Here is a 13,863-nt window from a genome sequence, read left to right on the forward strand (position 1 = left end):
TTTTGTTACATGTTCAGTGTGACTCGCCAGGCTGGTTATTTCCCCCCTGGGTATTCTTGTGTAACCCATAGGAGGTTGGATTATTATGTTTGTTTTTGTGACTGGATTTTGCGCATTTCTCTTTTTGCATTTTGGCTGGAGGTTTGACGCTGTTGCGTCCGTTTGTTGTGCTTCTTCCCTAATAAAGTGTGCGCCTGTTCACAGCTCTCTGCTCTCCTGCACCTGACTTCAACACCAGTACGCACGCCCATGACAAGTGCATTCTAAGAAATAAATACATTTGACAATAAATGAAATACCTGAACTCCATTTATTATTTGTCCTTGCCTATAAAATATTTAATGGTATGTATAATTCAGTCAATATCTAATGGATTATAAAAAAAAGTTATGAGTTTGGAGCATCTTCATCCATTGTCCAACTGTTGCATTTATTAGAATTGTTTTTAAAACAATTGTTGCTACTTATATGATTGGTAGCAACATAATGCCTCCACCCACAGCACACTGACTATCTAGTACTTGAATGTGGTGTTCTCAGTATCATTTTTTTTCATTTGTCAACAGTAGGCACCTGAACTGTCACAAATGTGTGCAGCAGACTTAGCCTGGTATTTTTGTACCCATACTAGTATACTGTATATAGTCAAAATGTGCATTGCATAGACTAGTACCTTTACCACCCCAGTCTATTCCTCAAGACAGCCACTTTCAATTCAATCTTCTGTCATTGTCCTTCACTTTGGCCTGTGGGCCTGCCTACAAATCTCATTACATGACATAACCAATGTCACTGCCAGACAGCCCGCCCTCCTCCCGAATCCACCAATAACAGGAGGTGCTCTTCTAATCACACATCAAATTAACTAAACCCCTAACATTCCTTTATTAAACCCTGTTGGCTCTGCAGGTCTGTAGCGAGAGTTGGTCACCTCCCTGAGTAGGTCCCTGTACAACTCAATTCTAACAAGATGCCGCCACCATGTCTTCCAAGAGAGTATATGTGTTTTGTATCGATTGGAGGCTCTGTGACACGTATCGGTCATCGATTGTGACACTAAAACGGAACAGTGTGGCAGTCACGGAGAGATTAAGACAGAACTCTCCAGTGGCCAATTAGAATGGATATTTTGACAATTTCTGGTTGCTCATCAGTGGTCACGCTTCAATTGGGGATTTGTATTGAATACAAATTTGAGTTGATTTGATTGATTTGATTTGAATTGAGTGCTGCCATTAAATCAGTGACTGATTAAGGAATACAGTTACTGTCACCCGTTTTTTTAATAATTCAAAGTAATTCAAAGTTTTGATATTGAAGCTTTTCCGTTTATCTCGAAGGCTTACGCATGTCAACTAGCTCGTCAGGACACAAACTCTTTTCTGACAGTTTGTGATATCAGTTGTTATGTGAATGATGATTATAACCTCCCCTATGCTATATTCATGGCCATATTGAAGCTCCTTCCAACTGGAAGGCATTTCAACATCTAGTTTTGATTTACATTTGATTGAGTTGTCAACTAACGTGAAATCAACAATAACAAAAATCACCATGTCACTGGATTTAGTTAGGTGGAGAAAAAAAAAACAATTCCCTAATGTTGACTTTTTGCAAATCCATTTTCAAAGTTGATTCAACGTCATCACATTTATTTATTTATTTTATGACGTCGAAACAACGTCGATTCAACCAGTTTTTGCCCAGTGGGTTCTCTATGCCCAATAGGCGACCCACAGGCCAATAAATTATAATTTTCACTGTTGGACATAAAAGACTGTAAAATCACCAGGAAATCATCTCAAACTGATTTTAATTCAGGAAGTCTGTTCCCAAGTATTCCCATGCATAAATAGAGAGGCATATGTGATCATATTCCAGTGTAATCAAGATTTGAAATCATTATGTTTTTGTCAAATATTATCTGTTTGGGCTTCTTGCTGTCATATGCGTCGATGAAAGGTGACCAAAATGCAGCGGGTATAGTGCTCATCTTCGTAATTTATTAAAGAGAGTGAACACTTCAACGAAAACAACAAACCGATAATCAACAGTTCTGCAAGGTACACAGACTATACAGAAAGCAACCACCCACAAACACAAAGGAAAAAACAGGCTGCCTAAGTATGGCTTCCAATCAGAGACAACGAAAAACACCTGCCTCTGATTGGAAACCATACTCCGCCAAACATGGAAAAACAAACATAGAAATAGAAAACTAGAACCAAAATCCCCTAGAACCAAAAAACCCCAAAACACACAAAACAAACACCCCCTGCCACGCCCTGACCATACTACAATTACAAATGACCCCTTTACTGGTGAGGACGTGACACTTGCGGACAATTTGCAGTGTTAAAATGATTTATAATTATGTTCCTGCTCCCAGACCATCCGCTCAAGAAACAATCGGCCCACAGATTAATGCCATTGAGGACCCCTGACATAGAGAGAGGTTTTTCTTTAGAATTTTGAGTTTAGAGTTTTGTGAGAAACAAACAATAACTGTCCGCACACAAGTATTAACCACATGCAAACATTTCATTATCATAGAACAGCCTTGATATGGACTTAATAGTTGCCCCATTGTGGTTCTGTGCCCCTATTGTATTCAACCATGTGTCAACAATGTGCTCGATATGATGTCATAATTACACATCATTAGCATCTGTTTGGAAGACTGAATCAGCAGACAGACAAATTGTGCAGCAATAATTGCTGTCACACAATTAGTTGTAATTACTACATGTATACTGCTGTGACACAGCAGAGTTATTGCGGTAGATGATTGGGGTGCAAAGCACCCTCTCTGTGACCTACTGTAGTAGCATGCAGTAGAATATACACTGAGTATACAAAACATTAGGAATACCTTTCAAATATTGAGTTGCATCCCCTTTTGCCCTGAGAACAGCCTTCAATTTGTTGGGCATGGACACTACAAGGTGTCGAAAGTGCTCCACAGGGATGCTGGCCCATGTTGACTTCAACGCTTGCCACAATTGTGTCAAGTTGTCTGACTGTCCTGTGGGTGGTGAACCATTCTTGATACACATGGGAAACTATTGAGCGTGATAAACCCAGCATGGCACCTACTACTGTACCCTGTTCAAAGACACTTAAATCTTTTTGTCTTGCCCATTCACCCTCTGAAAGGCACAGATACACAATCCGTGTCTCAATTGTCTCAAGGCTTAAAATCCTTCTTTAACATGTCTCCTCCCCTTCATCTACACTGATTGAAGTGGATTTAACAAGTGACGTCAATAAGGGATCATAGCTTTCACCTGGATTCACCTGGTCAGTCTATGTCATGGAAAGATCAGGTGCTCTTAATGTTTTGTGCAGTGTATGTAAAGAGTTCCATTTCATCTAAAAAGTTTTTTTAAGTGTCTTTTGACATTCTTTCTCATCCCCAAAAACTCCCCGCTGAGAAAGAGAGAGAAAGTGGAGAGTGGATGAAAAAGATGTAATCATTGTCCCACGCCTTCCTTTGACAAACAGCTTAATCTTCTTATAAAACTAGAGTTAACTTCCAAAGACTTTGATCCTTCTTCCCCTTCCTCCCCTTCCTTTCCCAAAGTTGTCTGTTCTAAATGTGATGGTGCTTCTCTCCTGAGTCTCTGACACCGCTCGCTGGCCTGTATGAAGAGGTCATCTGGGGATACAACACCTAAACAGGCTTGAAGACAATCTGCCTCTACAGATCTTACTTTCAAACGTCACACGCTCAAAGAGAGTGGACGTGTAGGAGGGGGAATAGCTTAGGGAAATATTCCCTGGGCATGGGGACTGACTGAGATCGAAGAGAGCAGCTAGAAAAGCTCTGAGGCCGTCTGTGATGACATCACGGAGGCGTATCGCTTAGTAGTCGACTTACATTAGCCTCCGATAATGCTTTTCAACCTTTCAATCACATACAGTAGTTCATATTTATTTCACACGTATTTCACATATATTTCACACGTTTCAAATATATTTATCTATGACGTGCATTTCGGATGTGAAATTCCAATATAGTTGTGAAAAGACATGACTGTGCTGTGTGACACCTCTGTACTCTTCTTTAAACATGCAGTGCACGGGCCAGAGCCTTTACAAATCGTTGGAGATCAGATTAATACCTTTTAGAGCAACTGCATGTGATTGAATTGCTTCTGAATTTGATTAAGAAGGAATGTCAGGGTACCTTTCACCTCAACCTTGAACCTGGGGCGGATCGTAAATCAATTGACAAGCTCTGTGTTCAAGCTGGCTTTACAGAGCATCACGAACAGCAACCTCAAAGCCGGATGGACGTTGTCAAACGGTAAATTCATATAGAGATTTTGTATAAGGTGCATTCGGAAAGTATTCAGACCCTGTGACTTTTTCCACATTTTGTTACATTACAGCCTCATTGTAAATGGATTAAATTGTTTAATCTACACACAATACCCCATAATGACAAAGCAATAACCGTTGTATTGCAAAATAATCTGAAATATCACATTTACATAAATATTCAGACCCTTTACTCAGTACTTTGTTGAAGCACATTTGGCAGCGATTACAGCCTCGAGTCTTCTTGGGTATGACGCTACAAGCTTGGCACACCTGTATTTGTGGAGTTTCTCCCATTCTTCTCTGCAGATCCTCTCAAGCTCTGTCAGGTTGGACGGGGAGCGTCGCTATACAGGTATTTTCAGATCTCTCCAAAGTTCGATCGGGTTCAAGTTTCAAAGAGTCTTGGTTCCAAACCTCTTCCATTTAAGAATGGTTGAGGCCACTGTGTTCTTGGGCACCTTGAATGCTGAAGAGATTTTTTGGTACCTTCCCCAGATCTGTGCCTTTTATAAGAGTTTTATATCGTAAAAAAAGACAACACCAACATCAATTTGAAGTTTTGTTGACGTTTTCGGAGGTTTCTTATTTGTCTTGATTCATAACTCTGTAGTGAAGTGTATGAAAGTGTTGTTTTGTGCCAGGTAGGACCAGAAAGGTTAGAGGCCTAATGTGAAATCGATAGCCTGACTTGTCCCATTTGACAATATGTGTGACCTTCTGTTGTGTTGCTGAGTCAATGAAGGGATGAGTTTGAATTTTATCTTCAGATACCCCAACTTCTATCAACAACAGTCTTTCGATAACATATTTGCTATCTATATTGATGAGTATTTGAGCTTCTGTAGTTTTATGGTTTTAAACAGTCATACAATGTAGCGTCATGACATCAGTGTTATATTATATGACTTTCCTCAATTGTTCAACTTAAGCTCTGACCGACAGAAGCATAATATTATTCATCGGCAAAGAACTACAGGTCTTAAATGTAGTCACCTCCAAAATCATTGGCACCCTTGATAAAGATGAGAAAAAAATACTATAAAAGAAATAATACAAATACTGAGCTAAATTGAACACTCAAGAAAATTAGATACAATTGTATAAAATACTGTGCATGCACATGTACATAAAAATTACAACTGAAATCGAAATCTACTAAAATATACCCCTTCGTCCTTCACCAATAACTACTCAGTTCAATTCACTCATAGTCAATTCTTTTATTTGCCATTATATAAGTAGAAGCCAAATCTCACATGTTCAGGAAGTTCTCCCAACAAAGGGAACCGTAGTGAGACAGTGGATTGTTTGCTATTTGGGGTTTTAGGCTGGGTTTCTGTATAGCACTTTGTGACATCAGCTGCTTTATAAACCATAGAGAGACGTCCCCTTCTATTACATGAAGTAACTTTCTCCCTGCCTTGGCTTTCCCCCCTGGTTTCATGGAAAGCATTTCCCCAACCAATGTTAGCCTGAGAGCATTTGATATACCCTCCTTATCACACTGCATTAAAGCGTCCAAGAGCCCTTGTAATGTCACGACATTGCTATTAGCCGCTCCATCCAATTCATATACTATATTCAGGCCGTATCCAGGAAGAATGATCATTATGCTACTTGGGCTAATGTTGGTTTATTCAGATGTCAGCAGGCAAGGACATTTGTGAACACTCTCTCCTGCTAAAGTAATGTTCCCATTCCTAGTAATTCACTACTAACCTCTTCTAGTCCTAATAACCCTCGGAGGACTGGAGAAGCCTGGGATGTATTCACTAGGAACCAAACGGGACAACATAGGGAGGGATCTACCTGAATTTGTTCAATAGAAACTCTTGTTTTTGTTGGAGAAAAAAAAGGGTTTGCTACGGTGTCCACTAATGAATACGCCCCTGCTGATCCACGTCCTAGGAATAAATGCATAAGAAATCTCTGATGGAGGAAGTGACCGTACAGATGAGAAGCTCCCTGAAGACTAATGGGGAATTCCAATGCAAAAGAGAGCAGTGGAAATCCACTAATCTATTATAGCTGATGGAAAGTCCATAACAATGTATAACATGTCATACATTATTGATCCTAATGAAGCCATTCAAAATGTCTCTCATTACCTGCATGCAACGGTTTGTGATAATGAGGAGACACGTAACACATTACCAGGCTATATTCTCTAACCTCTGGAGTCTACAAGGAGAAAGAGGCTATGTCAGTAAAGTAACGAGAGAGAGAGAGAAGAGAATAGAAGAGAGAAAGAGAGAGAAGAAAATAGAAGATTAAAGAGAGAGAGAGAGACAGAGATCACACTATCTCTGGCTGACAAACGACAGATATTGGTTTGTCTCTCTCTCTCTCCCCCTCACTCTTTATTTTTTTTCTCTCTCTCTCTCTCTGTCTCTATCTCTTTCTCACTCTCTCTTCCCCTACTCTCTCTCTCTGTGGGCCTCTTTCTCTCTGACTCCCTGTCTGTCCCGCCCATGCCGCCTCATCACAACCAGCAGCAACAAAGCAGCGGCCCTCTCTGTCAAAGCAAACCTCTCCTTCCTCCCTCATTATCAACAGCCTCACACAGCATGGGGCTATTAAAAGGATAACTACGCTCTGTAGTCACTAATAATGGATGTGTTTGGGTGAAATGGAAGTCAGCAAAAAACACCCAGTCGGTGTGCAACTGTCTGCAACCCAATAATCCATTGAGGAATTCATAATGCCAACTGCCTATTCCCCAATTCTTCCTGGAGATATTCACATATAACAATGATTAAGGAATGGTTGCCTTTATAGCAATCTCAGTGGAGTCCCCTGTGAATACATGTTTAATATCATGATATGAAGGTATGAGACTCAGTACAATAACTCCTGCATTAATATGGCATGTGGTCATGTGAGCTTTACAGAGTGACTAAGGGAACCCAACCATGGAAGGAAGGAGTGGTGAGGTTCACTGAACAGAGAAGATTGGCGGGAGGAGCTATAGGAGGACAGTCTCATTGTACCAGCAGGAATGGAATTAAAGGAACGGTATCAAACGTATGGAAACCATGTTTGACTCCGTGCCATTTATTCCATTCCAGCCATACAATGAACCCGTCCTCCTACAGCTCCTTCCACCAGCCTGCTCTGATAGTGACGGAGGGATGACGGAGGGATGATGGAGGGATGACGGAGGAAAGAGAAACAGAAAACAACTATAAAGAGATACACTTGGGCATCAGACAGTCTGTCTCTCTGACTCGACAAAGTCCTCCAGTACGTCACAATGTCTGTCAATGCCATATATCAGCTAGCCAATTATCCTCACACTAACATCCACAGTCAATAGAATTCTATGGTTGCATCTGAAATGGCACCCTATTCCCTATGTAGTGCATTACTTTGAACAGGGCTCTGGTCAAAGTAGTGCACTATAGGGAATGGAGTGCCATTTTGGACGTAACCTATGACCCTCTACGATCCCCCTGTCAGGACCAACCATTACATCCACTGTGCCCTGCATAGGCTATTATGCTGAGTCTGGGGAGTAAATTAGCTTTCCCTCTTTAGAAGTGAGATATTGTTCTACTCTTTTGCCTTATTTTCTGGCCCTTTAGTAGGAAGGAGCAGCGATTGTTTCTGTAAGGATCGATATTGTATTGCAGTGAGAGATGTGCTGAGGTAAAAGGGGTAAAAAGTTGTGCTGAATGCATTATTAAGTCTTAGATTTATTGGTCACTTTTATTTCTCCAGTGTGTTGTTCCCTCTCTGTTGAGAGAGAGGAAAGGTTAGTGGTTTAATTGACTGATAGAGGCGGCAGCGCTCTATGTACGACCAACAGGACGGTGGGCTGGACTGCCCTCTGGTGGACAATCTATCCCACTGCAACCAATGGAATGTAGGTCCTGTTTGAATACTTAAATTTGCCTTCTTCCTCCCTTCGTTGAATTCACTTATTATGCTTGGTGCTTATGCATCAATGTATCATATATTTTATGAGGGAGGGAGGGAGGGAGGCATATTAAAGGTTGAAGTTTTGCATGAAAACAATTTGCTTGTTGACTAGGTAGCCATGGTTATAAAATCCTCCCATTCGCTGCTGCTACGATTAATTTGCAGAGCTGTAGATATTGACGTCTCCATGGAAACGGAAAGGAATAACGTCATCCACTTTGGCAGCCTCTGACCACATCTATTTTAACACAGAGGGGTGGTCATTAAACATCAATAAATACATGAAAACAAAGTGACTAGAGACCCTGAATCTGCTTGATTCACTCTAAAATGTGACTTCCGCTTTATCCCAACCCCACCGAAAGACACGTATAGGCCTGCAGGTTGAAGAGGTTGGAGCAGCGGGCTGCCACACTGTGCACCCATGGAGCGGTTGTTGTGGATTTCTCAATAGCACAACGGAAGACAATGGCATCTAGGATTTGATACCAGCAATCTTCCGGTACGCTAGCTCACTTCCTGACAGATTTTTCACGTCAGACCCGGGATTCGAACTGTCAAATCTCTAGCTCGCCTCTCAAAACCTGCTAACCACTAAGCTACTTGACGCCCGCCTAGTAGTAACGGTTGATATTCCTCAAAAATGTTGACACAATACAATTCACTAAATCATAGCACATCCCTTTAAGGCTGAGTAAGGATCTGACCCTTTTTTTCAATTTTCGCCTAAAATGACATACCCAAATCTAACTGCCTGTAGCTCAGGACCTGAAGCAAAGACATGCACATTCTTGATACCATTTAAAAGGAAACACATTGAATTTTGTGGAAATGTGAAATTAATGTAGAAGAATATAACACATTAGATCTGGTAAAAGATAATACAATGAAAAAACATGAGTTTTTTTGTATTTCTTTTGTACCATCATCTTTGAAATGCAAGAGAAAGGCCATAATGTATTATTCCAGCCCAGGCGCAATTTAGATTTTGGCCACTAAATGGCAGCAGTGTATGTGTTTTAGACTGATCCAATGAACCATTGCCTATATGTTCAAGATGTTGTATCAAGATTGCCCAAATGTGCCTAATTGGTTTATTAATACATGTTCAAGTTCATAATTGTGCACTCTCCTCAAACAGTAGCATGGTATTATTTCACTGTAATAGCTACTGTAAATTGGACAGTGCAGTTAGATTAGCAAGAATTTAAGCTTTCTGCCCATATCAGATATGTCTATGTCTTGGGAAATGTTTTTGTTACTTACAACCTCATGCTAATCACATTAGCCTACGTTAACTCAACCGTCCCACGGGGTGGGGGTGGGGGGGGGGGGACGACACACCAATCCCATAGAGGTTAAGGCTGACTCCCCTATGTCTCTGTGTAACGCTTGATGTGAACAAGCATTTCATCTCCACACTCACTGCCTTTTAGAGTGAAAGCATTTTCTGTTTAGCCTAATTAATTAAAACCATGGAAACGTTCAATATTAATCTCCTCAGCGCTCTGAACTCTAACTGCGGTCATAATCTTATACAGTCAATGTATGCTAATTAAAGTTCCTTCAAGGTTATCTCTAAACGGGCCAACTGGGATCACCAACGGTCTAGTTCATTATTGTGGAAATAATATAATTGAGTGGTCACAGACTTGCAACTCCACTAGAGTTAGAGGTAGATTACTCTATTTGAGGTCGAATGGGAGCACAGTGCCGTCTTTTGTATTCTCATGAACTCATATTACACTTTACCACATGGGGGCGCTAATGGACCATAGAAGTTAGACGTTGTATTAAATCTTCTGGCATGCTGGCCTCCTAGTTAGTTCTCTTGCCAGACTAGACACAGCTGGTGAATACATAAATATGTTTAAAAGCCTTCAGTATTGATAGAAAGAGGAAATATATTAATCTACCAAAGCCTATATTGACTGGTAGATTATGTCTCTGTGATTTTCCTGAATTACATCATCAATGAATCACAACTAGACTTGGAGTTAGAAAAATGTATTAGTGTCACTCCACAATGATACAATAATACACAATACTGAAACACATTGTGGAACACTCCAACTGAGTTTTAAGACACTAAAAACAATCATGGTCAAACATGATACATGTCTATAATACATTGCATCATCAATACACATGTGTAAAATAATCATTTTAAAAACAATTTAAGTACAGTGGATAACCCCAACCCTAACTATGTATCGCCAAACCCTCATTTGCATTGGTGTGTACTGTTACTTTTTATTTGCCGGCCAACATTTCTTTAAAAGTTCGTATCAGTTGGAAGCGTCTGTGTTTATAGTCTCAAATCTGAACATGTGCTAGACGGCCAGTTCGTATAGCCTTTAGCCGTACCCTTATCCTACTTCTCCTCTGTTCCTCTGGTGATGTGGAGGTCCTGCAGTGCCTAGCTCCACTCCCACTCCCCAGGTGCTCTCATTTGTTGACTTCTGTAACCGTAAAAGCCTTGGTTTCATGCATGTTAACATTAGAAGCCTACTCCCTAAGTTTGTTTTACTCACTGCTTTAGCACACTCTGCCAACCCGGATGTCTTAGCCGTGTCTGAATCCTGGCTTAGGAAAACCACCAAAAACCCTGCTATCTCCATCGCTAACTATAACATTTTCCGGCAAGATAGAACTGCCAAAGGGGGCGGTGTTGCAATCTACTGCGAAGATAGCCTGCAGAGTTCTGTATTACTATCCAAGTCTGCGACCAAACGACCACCCCTCATCACTGTCAAATGCTCCCTAAAACACTTCTGCGAGCAGGCCTTTCTAATCGACCTGGCCGGGGTATCCTGGAATGATATTGACCTCATCCCGTCAGAAGATGATGCCTGGATATTCTTTAAAAGTGCCTTCCTCACCATCTTAAATAAGCATGCCCCACTCAAAAAATGTAGAACTAGGAATAGATATAGTCCTTGGTTCACTCCAGACCTGTCTGCCCTTGACCAGCACAAAAACATCCTGTGGCGTTCTGTATTAGCATCGAATAGCCCCCATGATATGCAACTTTTCATGGAAGTTAGGAACAAATATACACAGGCAGTTAGAAAAGCTAAGGCTAGCTTTTTCAAACAGAAATTTGCATCCTGTAGTACTAACTCAGAAAAGTTCTGGGACACTGTGAAGTCCATCGAGAATAAGAGCACCTCCTCCCAGCTGCCCACTGCTCTGAGGCTAGGAAACACTGTTACCACCAATAAATCCACTATAATTGAGAATTTCAATAAGCATTTCTCTACGGCTGGCCATGCTTTCCACCTGGCCACCCCTACCCCGGTCAACTGCCCGGCACCCTCCACAGCAACCCGCCAATGCCCCCACCATTTCTCCTTCACCCAAATCCAGATAGCTGATGTTCTGAAAGAGCTGCAAAATCTGGACCCATACAAATCAGCCGGGCTAGACAATCTGGACTCTCTCTTTCTAAAATGATCTGCCGAAATTGTTGCAACCCCTATTACTAGCCTGTTCAACCTCTCTTTTGTATCGTCTGATATTTCCAAAGATTGGAAAGCTGCCGCGGTCATCCCCCTCTTCAAAGGGGGTGACACTCTAGACCCAAACTGCTACAGACCTATATCTATCCTACCCTGTCTTTGTTAGGTCTTCGAAAGCCAAGTTAAGAAAAAGATTACTGACCATTTCGAATCCCACCGTACCTTCTCCGCTATTTAATCTGGTTTCAGAGCTGGTCATGGGTGCACCTCAGCCACGCTCAAGGTCCTAAATGACATCATAACCGCCATCGATAAGAGACATTACTGTGCAGCCGTATTCATCGACCTGGCCAAGGCTTTCGACTCTGTCAATCAACACATTCTTATTGGCAGACTCGACAGCCTTGGTTTCTCAAATGATTGCCTGGCCTGGTTTACCAACTACTTCTCTGATAGAGTTCAGTGTGTCAAATCGGAGGGCCTGTTGTCCGGACCTCTGGCAGTCTCTATGGGTGTGCCACAGGGTTCAATTCTCGGGCCGACTCTCTTCTCTGTATACATCAATGATGTTGCTCTTGCTGCTGGTGATTCTCTGATCCACCTCTACGCAGACGACACCATTCTGTATACTTCTGGCCCCTCTTTGGACACTGTGTTAACAACCCTCCAGACGAGCTTCAATGCCATACAACTCTCCTTCCGTGGCCTCCAACTGCTCTTAAACGCAAGTAAAACTAAATGCATGCTATTCAATTGATCACTGCCCGCACCTGCTCGCCCATCCAGCATCACTACTCTGGACGGCTCTGAATTAGAATACGTGGACAGCTACAAATACCTGGTTGTCTGGTTAGACTGTAAACTCTCCTTCCAGACTCACATTAAGCATCTCCAATCCAAAATTAAATCTAGAATCGGCTTCCTATATCGCAACAAAGCATCCTTCACTCATGCTGCCAAACATACCCTCGTAAAACTGACCATCCTACCGATCTTCGACTTCGGTGATGTCATCTATAAAATAGCCTCCAACACTCTACTCAACAAACTGGATGCAGTCTATCACAGTGCCATCCGTTTTGTCACCAAAGCCCCATACACTACCCACCATTGGGACCTGTACACTCTCGTTGGTTGGCCCTCGCTTCATACTCGTCGCCAAACCCACTGGCTACAGGTTATCTACAAGTCTCTGCTAGGTAAAGCCCCGCCTTATCTCAGCTCGCTGGTCACCATAGCAGCACCCACTCGTAGCACGCGCTCCAGCAGGTATATCTCACTGGTCACCCCCAAAGCCAATTCCTCCTTTGGTCATCTTTCCTTCCAGTTCTCTGCTGCCAATGACTGGAACGAACTGCACAAATCTCTCAAGCTGGAGACTCATATCTCCCTCACTAGCTTTAAGCACCAACTGTCAGAGCAGCTCACAGATCACTGCACCTGTACATAGCCCATCTGTAAACAGCCCATCTATCTACCTACCTCATCCCCATACTGTATTTATTTATTTTTGTTGCTCCTTTGCACCCCAGTATCTCTACTTGCACATTCATCTTCTGCACATCTACCATTCCAGTGTTTAATTGCTATATTGTAATTACTTCGCCACCATGGCCTATTTATTGCCTTAACTTACCTCATTTGCACTCACTGTATATAGACTTTTTGTTTTATTTTGTTCTACTGTATTAATGTTTTGTTTATTCCATGTGTAACTCTGTGTTGTTGTATGTGTTTGCTTTGCTTTATCTTGGCCAGGTCGAAGTTGCAAATGAGAACTTGTTCTCAACTAGCCTACCTGGTTAAATAAAGGTGAAATAAAAAAAATGTTTAAACTCAGAAAAATCATTCACCTGTGACATCATGTCTAAACTTGTTATGGCCGGGGCTATGCTTTATGGGATAGGTGGTTAAGGGTATGGGGGACGGTTAATGAGGTATAACGACATATCCATAGATAGTACAGTATACAACTTTCAGAGCTCAATTCTGACCCTGTAAGCGGTTTGAATTCAAATCCAAACAGAAGCTTACCTGGTCCTTCAGGAGACCAGTGTAACAGAGAACAACTACGAGCTGCTCCTTACTGAATGTAACTAAGCAAAACATTTTCCTTTCCCCCATTTAGTAAGTTTGCTCTGCTCTTGTCTTCTCT

This window comes from Salmo trutta, chromosome 11, assembly GCF_901001165.1.
Source record: "Salmo trutta chromosome 11, fSalTru1.1, whole genome shotgun sequence".
Taxonomy (NCBI): Eukaryota; Metazoa; Chordata; class Actinopteri; order Salmoniformes; family Salmonidae; genus Salmo; species Salmo trutta.